At 37.1% G+C, this 12,214-nt stretch overlaps 1 pseudogene; it reads left to right on the top strand.

The window, feature by feature from the left end:
- The first annotated feature begins 9,238 nt into the window (after window positions 1-9,238).
- On the top strand, window positions 9,239-10,184 carry LOC128060199 (olfactory receptor 10A6-like; annotated as a pseudogene).
- The last annotated feature ends 2,030 nt before the right edge of the window (window positions 10,185-12,214 follow it).

Consider the following 12,214-nt stretch of genomic DNA (forward strand, 5'->3'; position numbering starts at 1 on the left):
AAAAACAAAATGAGGGAGTTCATTACCATTCAAATTAGAAATCTAAGGGGACCTCTTTAAGGTAAAATGAAAAAATATTGACAATGTGAACATAATATAAAAAACAAAAATGAAGTTAAGTATATTGTAAACTTCAGATTCTCCAATATACTAATGGTGATCTATGAATCACTTTCAACTCTTATTAAAAATAACTATAACCACAACCATTTTTTATTGGATACACAGTATAAAAATGATATACTTTGGCATCCAAACCTGAAATGTGAGAGCAGAGAAGTAAAAGTGTAATATCTGTATGCTGTCATAGTTGTTTCCAACTTAAAATAGGATGTTATATTTCTTATATATATAGTAAGCTTATATATATTGTAAGCCTCTTAATAGCCACAAAGGAAAACTCTGTAGTAGATAACACAAAAGATTAAGAAAAAGAAACCAAAGCATATCACCAGGAAAAGTCATCAAATCTCAAAAGAGACAGCAAGAGAGGAAGAAAAGAACAAAGGAACTACAAAAAATTGAGAAACAAAATGGCAATAATAAGTTACCAATTGATAACTACTTTAAATATATGTAGATGGATTAAATTCTCTAATCAAAGACATAGAATGGCTGAATGGATGCCTACAAGAGACTCATATTAGCTTTAATGACACACCTAGGCTGAATGTGAAGAAGCAGAAAAGAATATTCCAAGCAAATGGTAACCAAAAGAAGGCAATGATAGTTACACTTATATCAGACAAAACAACTAACATTACACCTCAAGGAACTAGAATAAGAAGTATAAAATAAGCTCAAAGTTCATATAAGAAGGGAAATAATAAATATGAGAGCAGAAATAACTGAAATAGGGAATAAGGAAACAGTAGAAAAGATTAATGAAATAAAGGACTGATTTTTAGAAAAGATAAAATTGACAAACTTTTATCCAGATTCACGAAGGAAAAGAGAGAGGACTCAAATAAATATAATCAGAAATGAAAGAGGAGACATTATAAATGATATCATACAACTATATTTGAGCTATAAGAGACTACTGTGAATAATTCCAAGCCAACACTGAACAATCTAGAAGTAGTGGAAAAGTTCCTTAAAACATACAATCTACCAAGACTGAATCATAAAGAACGAGAAAATCTGTATATATCAGTTACTAGTAAGGAAAATGAATTAGTAATCAAAAATTTTCCTACAAGTTTTCCTACAAGCCCAAGATCAGATGGTTTCACTGGTGAAAGTGAAGTAGCTCAGTCGTGTTCAACTCCTTGCAACCCCAGGGACTGTAGTCTACAAGGCTCCTCCCTCCATGGGATTCTCCAGGCAAGAATACTGGAGTGGGTTCCCATTTCCTTCTCCAGGTAGATTCTACCAAATATTTAATGAAAAATTAAATGGCAATCTTCACTCTTCTAAAAATTAAAGAGAAGGGAACACTCCAAGCTCATTTTACCCGTCAGTATTATCCTGATAACAAATCCAGATATAGCAACTTTAAGAATAAAAAACTAAAAGCCATATCCCTGATGAATATCAGTGTAAAAAAATTTCTCAACAAATTACTTGCAAACTGAACTCAACAGCATGTTAAAAATATCATACACCATTATCAATAAGATTTATTCCTGGGATGCAAAAATGATTCAACATATGCAAGTCAGTAATGTGGCAAACCACATTAATAAAATGAAAGGTAAAAACCACATCAAAATCTCTAGAGATGTAGAGAAAGGTTTTGACAAAATCCAACATCCTTTCATGATAACAACTTTCAACAATATGAGTATTGAAGAAATGTACCTCAACATAATACAGTTCTTATATGACAAGCCTACAGGTAACATCATGTTCAATGATGAAAGGTTGAAAATTTAAGATCAGGAATAAATGAAGGGTGCCCATTCTCATTTCCTCTATTCAATACAGTATTTGAAGTTCTAGCCAGGGCAATTAGACAACAAATAAATAAAAGGCATCCAAATTGGAAAGGAAGAAGTAAAATTGTTTTTTTTTTGGCAGATGATATCATCTTATATATGGGAAATCCAAAGACTCCAGCAAAAATCTGTTATAACTAATTCACAAAATCATTAAAGTTGCACGATACTATTCCAACATTCACAAAGCAGTTATATTTTTGTACACAAAGAACAAACCATCTGAGAAGGAGGTAAAGAAAATCCCGTTTACTATAGCATCAAAAACAATAAAATACTTGAGTACATCTAACCAAGGAGGTGAAATATCTATGTATTGAATACTATAAGACATAGGTAAAAGGAACTGAAGGTACAAACAAATGGAAAAATATGCCTTGTTCATGGATCATAAGAACTGATATTGTTAAAATGTCCATACTACCCAAAATGATAAATTCAATGCATTCCCTATCAAAATTCCAATGACATTTTCCACAGAAATAGAAAAAAACAGTCCTAAAGTGTATATGGAACCTCAAAGGACCTCAAGTAGCCAAAGCATCCTGAGAAAGAAGAACAAAGCTGGAGGCATTACACTTCCTGGTATCAAACTAAATTCCAGAGTTATAGCAATCAGAACAATATGGTAATGGCATTAAAAAAAAAAAAAAAACAGATGTATAAGCCAATGGAATAGAATTGAGACCCCAGAAATAAACCCTCACCTATATGAACACATTATTTGACAAGGTAGCCCAGATGCTACACTGGAAAAAGATAATTTCTTCAATAAATAATACTGAAAGCTGGATATTCATGTGCAAGAATGAAACTGGAACTCTGTATTACACTCCTCACAAAAATTAACTCAAAATGGATTCAACACAAGACCTGAGAATGTAAAACTCCAAGAAGAAAACATAGGGCAAAATTTCATTGACGTTGAATATCAAATTAAAAACCTTCTGCATAGCCAAAGAAATGATCAACAAACAGACAACCTATGGAGTGGGAGAATATATTTGCACCCATCTATCTGATGAGGGGTCAGTATTAAAAAAAAACAAGGAGCTCATACAGATCAATAGCAAACCCTTAATAATTCAATTAAAAGAAGCAAAGAACCTGAACAGACATTTTCCCACAAAAGTGGGAAGCTTGTATCCTGCTACCTTGTGGAATCTGTCAGTTCTAGCATTTTTTGTGTGGAGTCTTTAGGGTTTTCTATGTATAGTAGCATGTCTTCTGCATCTAATTCTCCTTGTCGCAATAACAGGATTATTGGTTTTGTCTTCCAAGATGTGCTGCTTGTAGTGATTTTCATCTTTACTGTATCAGAAACACAGATGGCACACAAGCAGATAGAATAATTATTAATAGTATATTTCCCACTGGATACAGATTAAATGGAGTGAATCTCTAAGTGTTGTTGGAAACCTATTGCTGACAGGAGGAGAAAGCTTCATTTAAAATAAAAACTATTCATTTGGTTGTGCTGGATCTTAGTTGCAGCATGTGGGATCTATTGGTCGTGACATGCAGAATCTTTAGGTCGAGTATGTAGAATCTTGCTCCCTGAGCAGGGATAAAACCCTTCTCCCCCGCATTGGGAGTACGGAGTCTTAGCCGCTGGATCACCAAGGAAGTCCTGAAAAGGCTTCCTTGAAGGCAGAACCTGCTCCAAAAACCTGCAGTGATGAGAAGTAGACATAGGCAAGCTGCATTTTGACCACATTGCCTAGTTCTGGACAAGCCACGCCTGCAGATTCAGGCATCTATTCACTCTGTTGGGACTGAGCCAGTGTGCTGGGGTCCAGCCCCAGTGGATCCAGGGAATTCGAAGGGTGGATGGAGTCGGCGAGGAAAAAACTTATTTATTTATTAATATAAGATTAGATTAGAAAGAAATAGTGTAGTAGGAAAATTATGTGGAGGAAGAGGGCTGAATAACTTGGATTACACGGAAGACCAATAAAATTCCAGACAAGGAATTTGCACCATCTACGTTGGGCCACCGGTGCTCCCTTGAATATCTAAGGGTGCCTCACCTTAGGCTCCCTTTTGCCCCGTGGGTCTTAACAGCCAGGGCAAGTAAGTAGACTTGGCGAGCCTCCGTGCCCCAGATGAGAATTCAGCCTGAAATTAAAGTAAAGAGCAGAGGGAGGGAAAGGGAGAAAAGGAGAGAGAGAGAGACACGAGGGGAGCCTGATTCCCAAGAAACTAGGCTGAGAGACTAGTCCGAGAAACTGCTCCATCCTTTATTGTTCAGAAGGCTGTTTATACTTTTGATAAAACATGGAGATCAATGGGTAACACAAAGTTATGCAGCATTAGCAGTCCAGACTCTTATCAAAACCAGGCTTTTCTCTCTGCATACCTAGTTGTATACACAAATCTTAGGTAATTTATATCATCTTCCAGCCAAAAGGGCCAATTAACATTTTACAGCCTTTTTTCTAATAAGGGTTTGTCAACCAGGAGACTTATTTGTGTTGATCTTCCCAAAGTCTGGTGCCATTCTCAGAAAGCACTAAATAAAGTTACATTCTTACATAGCAAAGATACAGCAGTTTACAACAAGTGAAAGGAGTACAGTGATTTATAATGAAAGAAAAGTAATTAACTCAAAAGTCTAGTGTTGCTAACATCAAAACTACTATATATCTTTTTCCATATCCTGTTTACATTGATTAACATCCTCCCAGGTGCCTAAAAGATAAAGAATATGGAGGCCTGGCGGCAATCATTGAGTCAACAGTGAAAACCCGTCACCAATATGATTTTTAGCTCTTTAGAAAAGGCTCTGTATCTTTAAGACGCTTTTAAGCTTTGTGTCTCTCACGGTTGGGGGCTGCAACCAACTCACAAGCTGTAAGAGGTCCGGGGAACCTGTTAGGCAAGCTAGAGAGCAATCAGAGGGGGTTTAACTGAAACATCCCTTTCAAATGCAGAAGACTAAAGCCCTGAATTGACTTTTTTCCAGAGAATATCAGAAAAGTGGAAAAGCAGAGTACAAAGGCCGGCAGACTTTTGGTTTTGGGGGTACATGCTCAGGAAATGCCAGGGGGAACTCCTGAAGCCTGATCACGACCTTGCATATGTCAGCTTCCTTCCTCATGACCTTGTCACAGGTGGGATTCCTCACACTGGCTTCCGGCACCAGTGGTCTCCTTAATTGTTTAGATCAATTTAGGATGATTCGTGAGTCCTTGATTCTCATATGTAATGTTGTTGCTGTTGTTGTTGAGTTGCTCAGTCGTGTCTGACTCTGCGACCCCATGGACTGCAGCACAACAGGTTTCCCTGTCCTTCACCATCTCCCAGAGTTTGCTTAAACTCATTTCTGTTGAGTTGGTGATGCCATCCAACCATCTCATCATCTTCATTGTCCCCTTCTCCTGCCTTCAATCTTACCCAGCATCAGGGTCTTTTCCAATGAGTCAATGCTTCTCATCAGACGGCTGAAGAATTGGAGATTTAGCATCAGTCTTTCGAATGAATATTCAGGGTTGATATTCTTGAGGATTGACTGGTTTGATCTCTTTGCATTCCAAGGGACTCTCAAGTGTCATCTCCAGCACTACAATTCAAAGGTATCAATTCTTCAGTGCTCAGCCTTCTTTATGGTCCAACTCTCATATCCATACATGATTATTGGAAAAACCATAGCTTTGACTAGACAGACCTTTGTCGGCAAAGTGATGTCTCTGCTGTTTAATATGCGGACTAAGTTTGTCACAGCTGTCCTTCCAAGGAGCAAGCATCTTTTAATTTCATGGCTTTAGTCACTGTCCAGCAATTTTGTAGCCCAAGAAAATAAAGTCTGTCACTGTTTCCATTTTTCACCCATCTATTTGCCATGAAGTGATGGGACTAGATGCCATGATCTTAGCTTTTTGAATGTTGAGCTTTAAGCCAGCTTTTTCACCCTTCTCTTTCACCTTCATCAAGAGGCTCTTTAGTTCCTCTTCACTTTCTGCTATAAGGGTGGTGTCATATCTGAGGTTACTGATGTTTCTCCCAGCAATCTTGATTCCAGTTTGTGCTTCGTCCAGTCCGGCATTTTGCATGATGTACTCGGCATATAAGTTAAATAAACAGGGTGACAATATACAGCCTTGATGTACTCTTTTCCCAATTTTGAAGCAGTCTATTGTTCCATGTCTGGTTCTAACTGTTGCTTCTTGACTTGCATATAGGTTTCTCAGGAGGCAGGTCTGGTGGTCTGGTATTCCCATCTCTTGAAGAATTTTCCAGTTTGTTGTGATCCACACAGTCAAAGGCTTTAGCACAGTCAATGAAAGAGAAGTAGATGTTTTTCTGGAATATGTAATGTTAATGTTATGTTTGTTTTACAGAGGAAGCAATAGAATCAGAGAAGTTAAATGACTTGTTCACAACATACAAACTATTCTAGCTTTTGACTCCTAGTTTAAAAGATCTATCTATGACGTTGATTGTAGTGACATTTTTGGTAAAAATATTTTAGTGACTGTAGTTGTAATACAAATGATCAAAGTTTCTTGAATAGGGCTGGGGATTTGGCATCCAGACTTATTACAAAGAGGCTTTAATCTACTTGCCTTGTTTCTCATCACTGCACACAATATACATTCCATCCAATTATCATCTTACTCTGGTTTACCTGCTTTTGCTCACACCCTTATCCCACCACTCTCTTCTTTCACATTTACAACTGTTTTCAGCCTCTGTTTCTACTTGCTACTGGGAGATGTCATGGTGAAATTGAGTTTCTTGTGTAAGGAGGTGTTTAGTCCCTGTAGGAATATTAAGGAGTGGTGCTCCAGGTTAGTCCCCCTGAGATTTCTCCCCTGAGGGGCCCAATTTCAAGTCTCCTTAGTTATGCAAAAATGCAAGAAAGCATGTACAAAGTAATTCCAAGTTCTCCAGGGATGGGCTCCCCAGGCCATATGATTCAATGCCATATAATGTTCTAGCATCCGTACACTGAATCACTGAGTTGTATTTATGAGGAAGTGGGTTTTGACTAGAGGTGAAACTTCTGACAAAGTAGTGTGAACTTTAAATTGGCAGATTCAATAGGTAAGAAAGTGAAAATTCTGCTGTGTGCTCATTAGTGGGTGTTCCCTTTGTAGTTCATCTTCCGCTGATAGTTGGAGATGCTGCTGAAGTGGTGTCTCAGTGCTCAAGAATCACTAGACACAGATGAAGCATTTGAGTCAGTAAACTGATGTTGATGCTGGTCAATTTGTTTTTCTCCTCATTTCAGAGAAAGGTTCAGGCAATAATTAGAAGTGTCAAGTAGTTTGCATGCACTAAAATCAAATCTTAGAAGTTTGCAACTGGAAGGGAACTTGTTTAACAAGTCCAACACCTACTTTTTTCCATTGTAAGGATGAAACCTGAAGAAGGGAGTGATCTGCTCAAGTATTTTGTATCAGTGAATTATCAAGAGAGCATTATAGTCTTAGTTAAATATTGTGGAACATCTGTGGTCACTTACTCTTTACCACTCACATTTTGTTCCATATCATGCTTAAAATCAGTCCTAAAAAGTTTTCATTTTATTTATATTATACTCTAAATTTTCTAATGTCAAAGTCCGTCCAATTTTAGATATTGGCACTGAATACACATTATTCTTTCTTAGAAATTTATTTTAAATGTTTGATCCTGTGAGTATATTTTATTAATTTTAGGGATTTTTATATCCTAAACATAATTATTATGGTTAATACATTCAATTTTAATGATGATTTATTCAGAACAAATCAACTTGCCTTCTAGCGTCTACTAATGTCCTACTGATCCGCACCCAAGACATTAAATGTCTTCACCTTGCTGTATATTCTGTTCTCCTGGGTTCCATATCATCTTCCTGATGATTTTCAAGTCACCACACAAGGGCCAGTAGCCCTTCAATGGGATGCTAAGTTGTCATCAAAATCCTTTGACCTGAGCAGGTCATCTCTCCACCTTTTGTTTTCTTTATCTCACCTAAGGTACTTCCCACAGATGACATTCTATGATTATATTTCTTTGTACTTTGTTCCAAATCAGAAGTAATCCATACCTCACTGGAATGTCTGAAGCATTTGTTATCACCTCTGCTTCCCAAAAATGTTGTGCACTTTCCTTTTAGACTCTCTTTTCCTTAAAGGTTCTTTGGATTTTCTTCATTTTTTATTCCTTTATTAATCCAAATTTGGTTTAGCATTTATTATGGGCCAGAGGGTGTTATAGACATTGTGAGTATAGCAAAAAACGAAAAAAAAATCTTTGACTCCTGGAGTTAATATTTTAGTGAGGGAGTTAGAGTTCATATTTATATGTATAATCTAAATCCATATATATATATCTTTTCTGTAAGACATTATGGAAAAGCCTGGATGAACTTTTTGACAATTGATGGTAATGGACAATGGACAAAGATAGAGCTAGGACTTAGAGAATACTGAGACAAGGATAGAATGTTATTTTGTGTAGTGTTTCCAGCTCTTTGTTGAGTTGTGGGATTAAACGTGTACCTGAGATTACTGAGCCCAGAAAATGGTAGGTATTCAATCAGTGCTTGTTGAATAATTAATGATTAACTTCTTGGTGAGAGGGAGAGTAAAAGAGAAAAAATAGAGAGAAAAAACACATTTAAATCACAAGTTCGGAATGATCAAAATTAGACTTTTCTTAAAATCATCATGACGAAGATGAACCATAAAGAATTAACCCTGAATATTTTCTATGAAGGCCAATTGCAAGATAATTGACTATTATTTTGCAGTCTATGAAAAAAATCACTAAACTAAAGTCACTTCACATTATTTACAGACCACCTAAGATCTGAAACACAAGTCCCTTTTCGTTTTTCTGTAGAGTTTTCATATTTAACCAAATCACAAAAGGGATTTTGAACTAGACAAATAGTTATAATAAATAACAATTGACTGTGCTGTATCTTTGAATTATTAGACTTATAAAAAATTTCATGGGTATGTTTTTCCAGTTGTTAACTTTTATACTTTATAAAACATTTGTTTTAAGACTATTTTCATTTTCAAGCTACACAAGTTGGAAAAGGATTTTGATATTATTTTGTACTTTTCAGACAAGATTTCTGAGCCAGACTTCTTCACTTCCTCCTTTTTTTGGGAAAAGATTCATTAATTTGAATAATTGTCCACTCTCCAAAATTGCCAAACTGAATTTCTGTCAGAATGAGTTCCTCTTTATATCTTCTCCTAAGAATATCTAGGGTTGAATGAAAACATAGCTATTGAATTGTGACATCATAATTTATATACTATGCCCATAAATGCAAAATATGCTCCACTATTGAAATGAGAAGGCAAAATCAAAGCTCTGTGGTTGAGTTTATCCTCTTGGGCTTTTCTAACTTTCCTGAACTCCAAGGGCAGGCTCTTTGGGATTTTCTTGATTATTTATCTGCTGACATTGATAGGAAATGCCATCATTATAGTTGTCATCTGCCTGGAAGAGAGCCTGCATGTTCCCATGTACCTGTTCCTCCAGAACTTGTCTGTGGTGGATGTTAGTATCAGTGCAGTCATTATGCCTGAAATGCTGGTGGTCCTCTCCAATGGAAAAACGTCAATTTCGTTTGTGAGCTGCTTTGCACAGAAGTATTTTATTCTTCTTTTTGGGGGGACTGAACGTTTTCTCCTGGGGGCAATGGCTTATGACCGATTTGCTGCAATCTGCCATCCTCTGAGCGACCCAGTGACTATGAACAAACGCGTTTTTATGAAATTAGTTACAGGCTTATGGACTTTGGGTTTCATGTTAGGTACTGTACAAACAACATGGGTTTCTAGTTTTCCCTTTTGTGGCCCCAGTGAAATCAATCATATCTCTTGTGAAACTCCAGCAGTGCTAGAGCTGGCATGTGCAGACACATTTTTGTTTGAAATCTATGCCTTCACTGGCACCATTTTAATTATCATGGTTCCTTTCATGTTGATAATTCTGTCTTACCTTCGAATTCTCTTTGTCATCCTGAAGATGCCATCAACCATTGGGAGGCAAAAGGCCTTTTCCACCTGGGCCTCCCATCTCACATCTGTTACTCTCTTCTATGGCACAGCCAGTATGACTTACTTACAACCTAAATCTGGCTACTCCCCAGAAACCAAGAAGTTGATGTCCTTGTCTTATTCACTTTTAACACCTCTGCTGAATCCACTGATCTACAGTCTGAGGAACAGTGAGCTGAAAAGAGCTTTGATAAAATTATGGCAAAGAAAAGTGGATTTACATACATTCTGACTATGCTGAGAGGTCTATGTGATAATACTGCTGGACTGAACTTTATTTAAATTTAATAAATGGTAAAGATTGTTTTCCAAATTTGCTGGCATATTGAGTGCAGCACTTTCACAGCATCATCTTTCAGGATTTGAAATAACTCCACTGGAATTCCATCACCTCCACTAGCTTTGTTTGTAGTGATGCTTTCTAAGGCCCACTTGACTTCACATTCCAGGATGTCTGGCTCTAGGTGAGTGATCACACCATCATGATTATCTTGGTCTTGAAGATCTTTTTTGTACAGTTCTTCCATGTATTCTTGCCACCTCTTCTTAATATCTTCTGCTTCTGTTAGGTCCATACCATTTCTGTCCTTTATCGAGCCCATCTTTGCAAGAAATGTTCCCTTGGGATCTCTAATTTTCTTGAAGAGATCTCTAGTTTTTCCCATTCTGTTGTTTGCTTCTATTTTCTTTGCATTGATCGCTGAAGAAGGCTTTCTTATCTCTTCTTGTTATTCTTTGGAACTCTGCATTCAGATGCTTATATCTTTCCTTTTCTTCTTTGCTTTTCACTTCTCTTCTTTTCACAGCTATTTGTAAGGCCTCCTCAGACAGCCATGTTGCTTTTTTGCATTTCTTTTCCATGGGGATGGTCTTGATCCCTGTCTCCTGTACAATGTCACGAACCTCCATCCATAATTCATCAGGCTCTCTATCTATCAGATCTAGGCTCTTAAATCTATTTCTCACTTCCACTGTATAATCATAAGGGATTTGATTTAGGTCATATCTGAATGGTCTAGTGGTTTTCCCTACTTTCTTCAATATAAGCCTGAATTTGGCAATAAGGACAAGCAGTGTCAGACTTTATTTTAGGGGGCTCCAAAATCACTGCAGATGGTGACTGCAGCCATGAAATTAAAAGATGCTTACTCCTTGGAAGAAAAGTTATGACTAACCTAGATAGCATGTTGAAAAGCAGAGACATTACTTTGCCAACAGAGGTCCATCTAGTCAAGGCTATGGTTTTTCCAGTGGTCATGTATAGATGTGAGAGTTGGACTGTGAAGAAAGCTGAGCACCGAAGAATTGATGCTTTTGAACTGTGGTGTTGGTGAAGACTCTTGAGAGTCCCTTGGACTGCAAGGAGATCTAACCAGTCCACTCTGAAGGAGATCAGACCTGGGTGTTCTTTGGAAGGAATGATGCTAAAGCTGCAACTCCAGTACTTTGTCCACCACATGTGAAGAGTTGACTCATTGGAAAAGACTCTGATGCTAGGAGGGATTGGGGGCAGGAGGAGAAGGAGACGACAGAGGATGAGATGGCTGGATGGCATCACTGACTCGGTGGACGTGAGTCTGAGTGAACTCTGGGAGATGGTGATAGACAGGGAGGCCTGGCGTGCTGCAATTCTTGGGGTCGCAAAGAGTCGGACACACTGAGTGACTGAACTGAACTGAAAGACTGTTTGCATTTCTTGGTATGAATATGCTTAATTTGAGTTCTACAAATTTGATCATATAGTAGAACATCGTTATATATTAATGGTTTTATTCTTTTTTCATAGATGCATAATACTCCTTAATATTAGGTGTCACACAGTTTCTTCAAAAAATTGTTTATTGGTGGCCATATGGGTGTGTGATAATTTTTTGTTCCTCTAGAGAATGCTAAATAAAGAAACTAGTTTTATACTTTCACAAACATTGTTGCTTTAATTTCTGTAGTATAGGTTTCACAGTATGGTTTTCATGGAGTAAATAATCTGAGTTTGCAAACTTTCATTAATGTTACCAAACCTTTACAAAATGATATTAACAATTTTGTATTGATTCTGAAAGCCCACTCTGCCCTACTGACTAGTTTCATCTCCAGAAAACCAAAAAATAGAAAGATGAGCTTTTTATTTTTTGAGTGAAAATATGTCCATGCATGATTTGAAAAAAACAGCTCTTTATTGAGAATGACCACACTGGTTCTAGTCAAGGACCTACAGACATTATAATCCAAAACTGTATTTCATTTGGTTATTTTAGAATATAT

The sequence above is a fragment of the Budorcas taxicolor genome, chromosome 15, assembly GCF_023091745.1.
Source record: "Budorcas taxicolor isolate Tak-1 chromosome 15, Takin1.1, whole genome shotgun sequence".
NCBI classification, from domain to species: Eukaryota; Metazoa; Chordata; class Mammalia; order Artiodactyla; family Bovidae; genus Budorcas; species Budorcas taxicolor.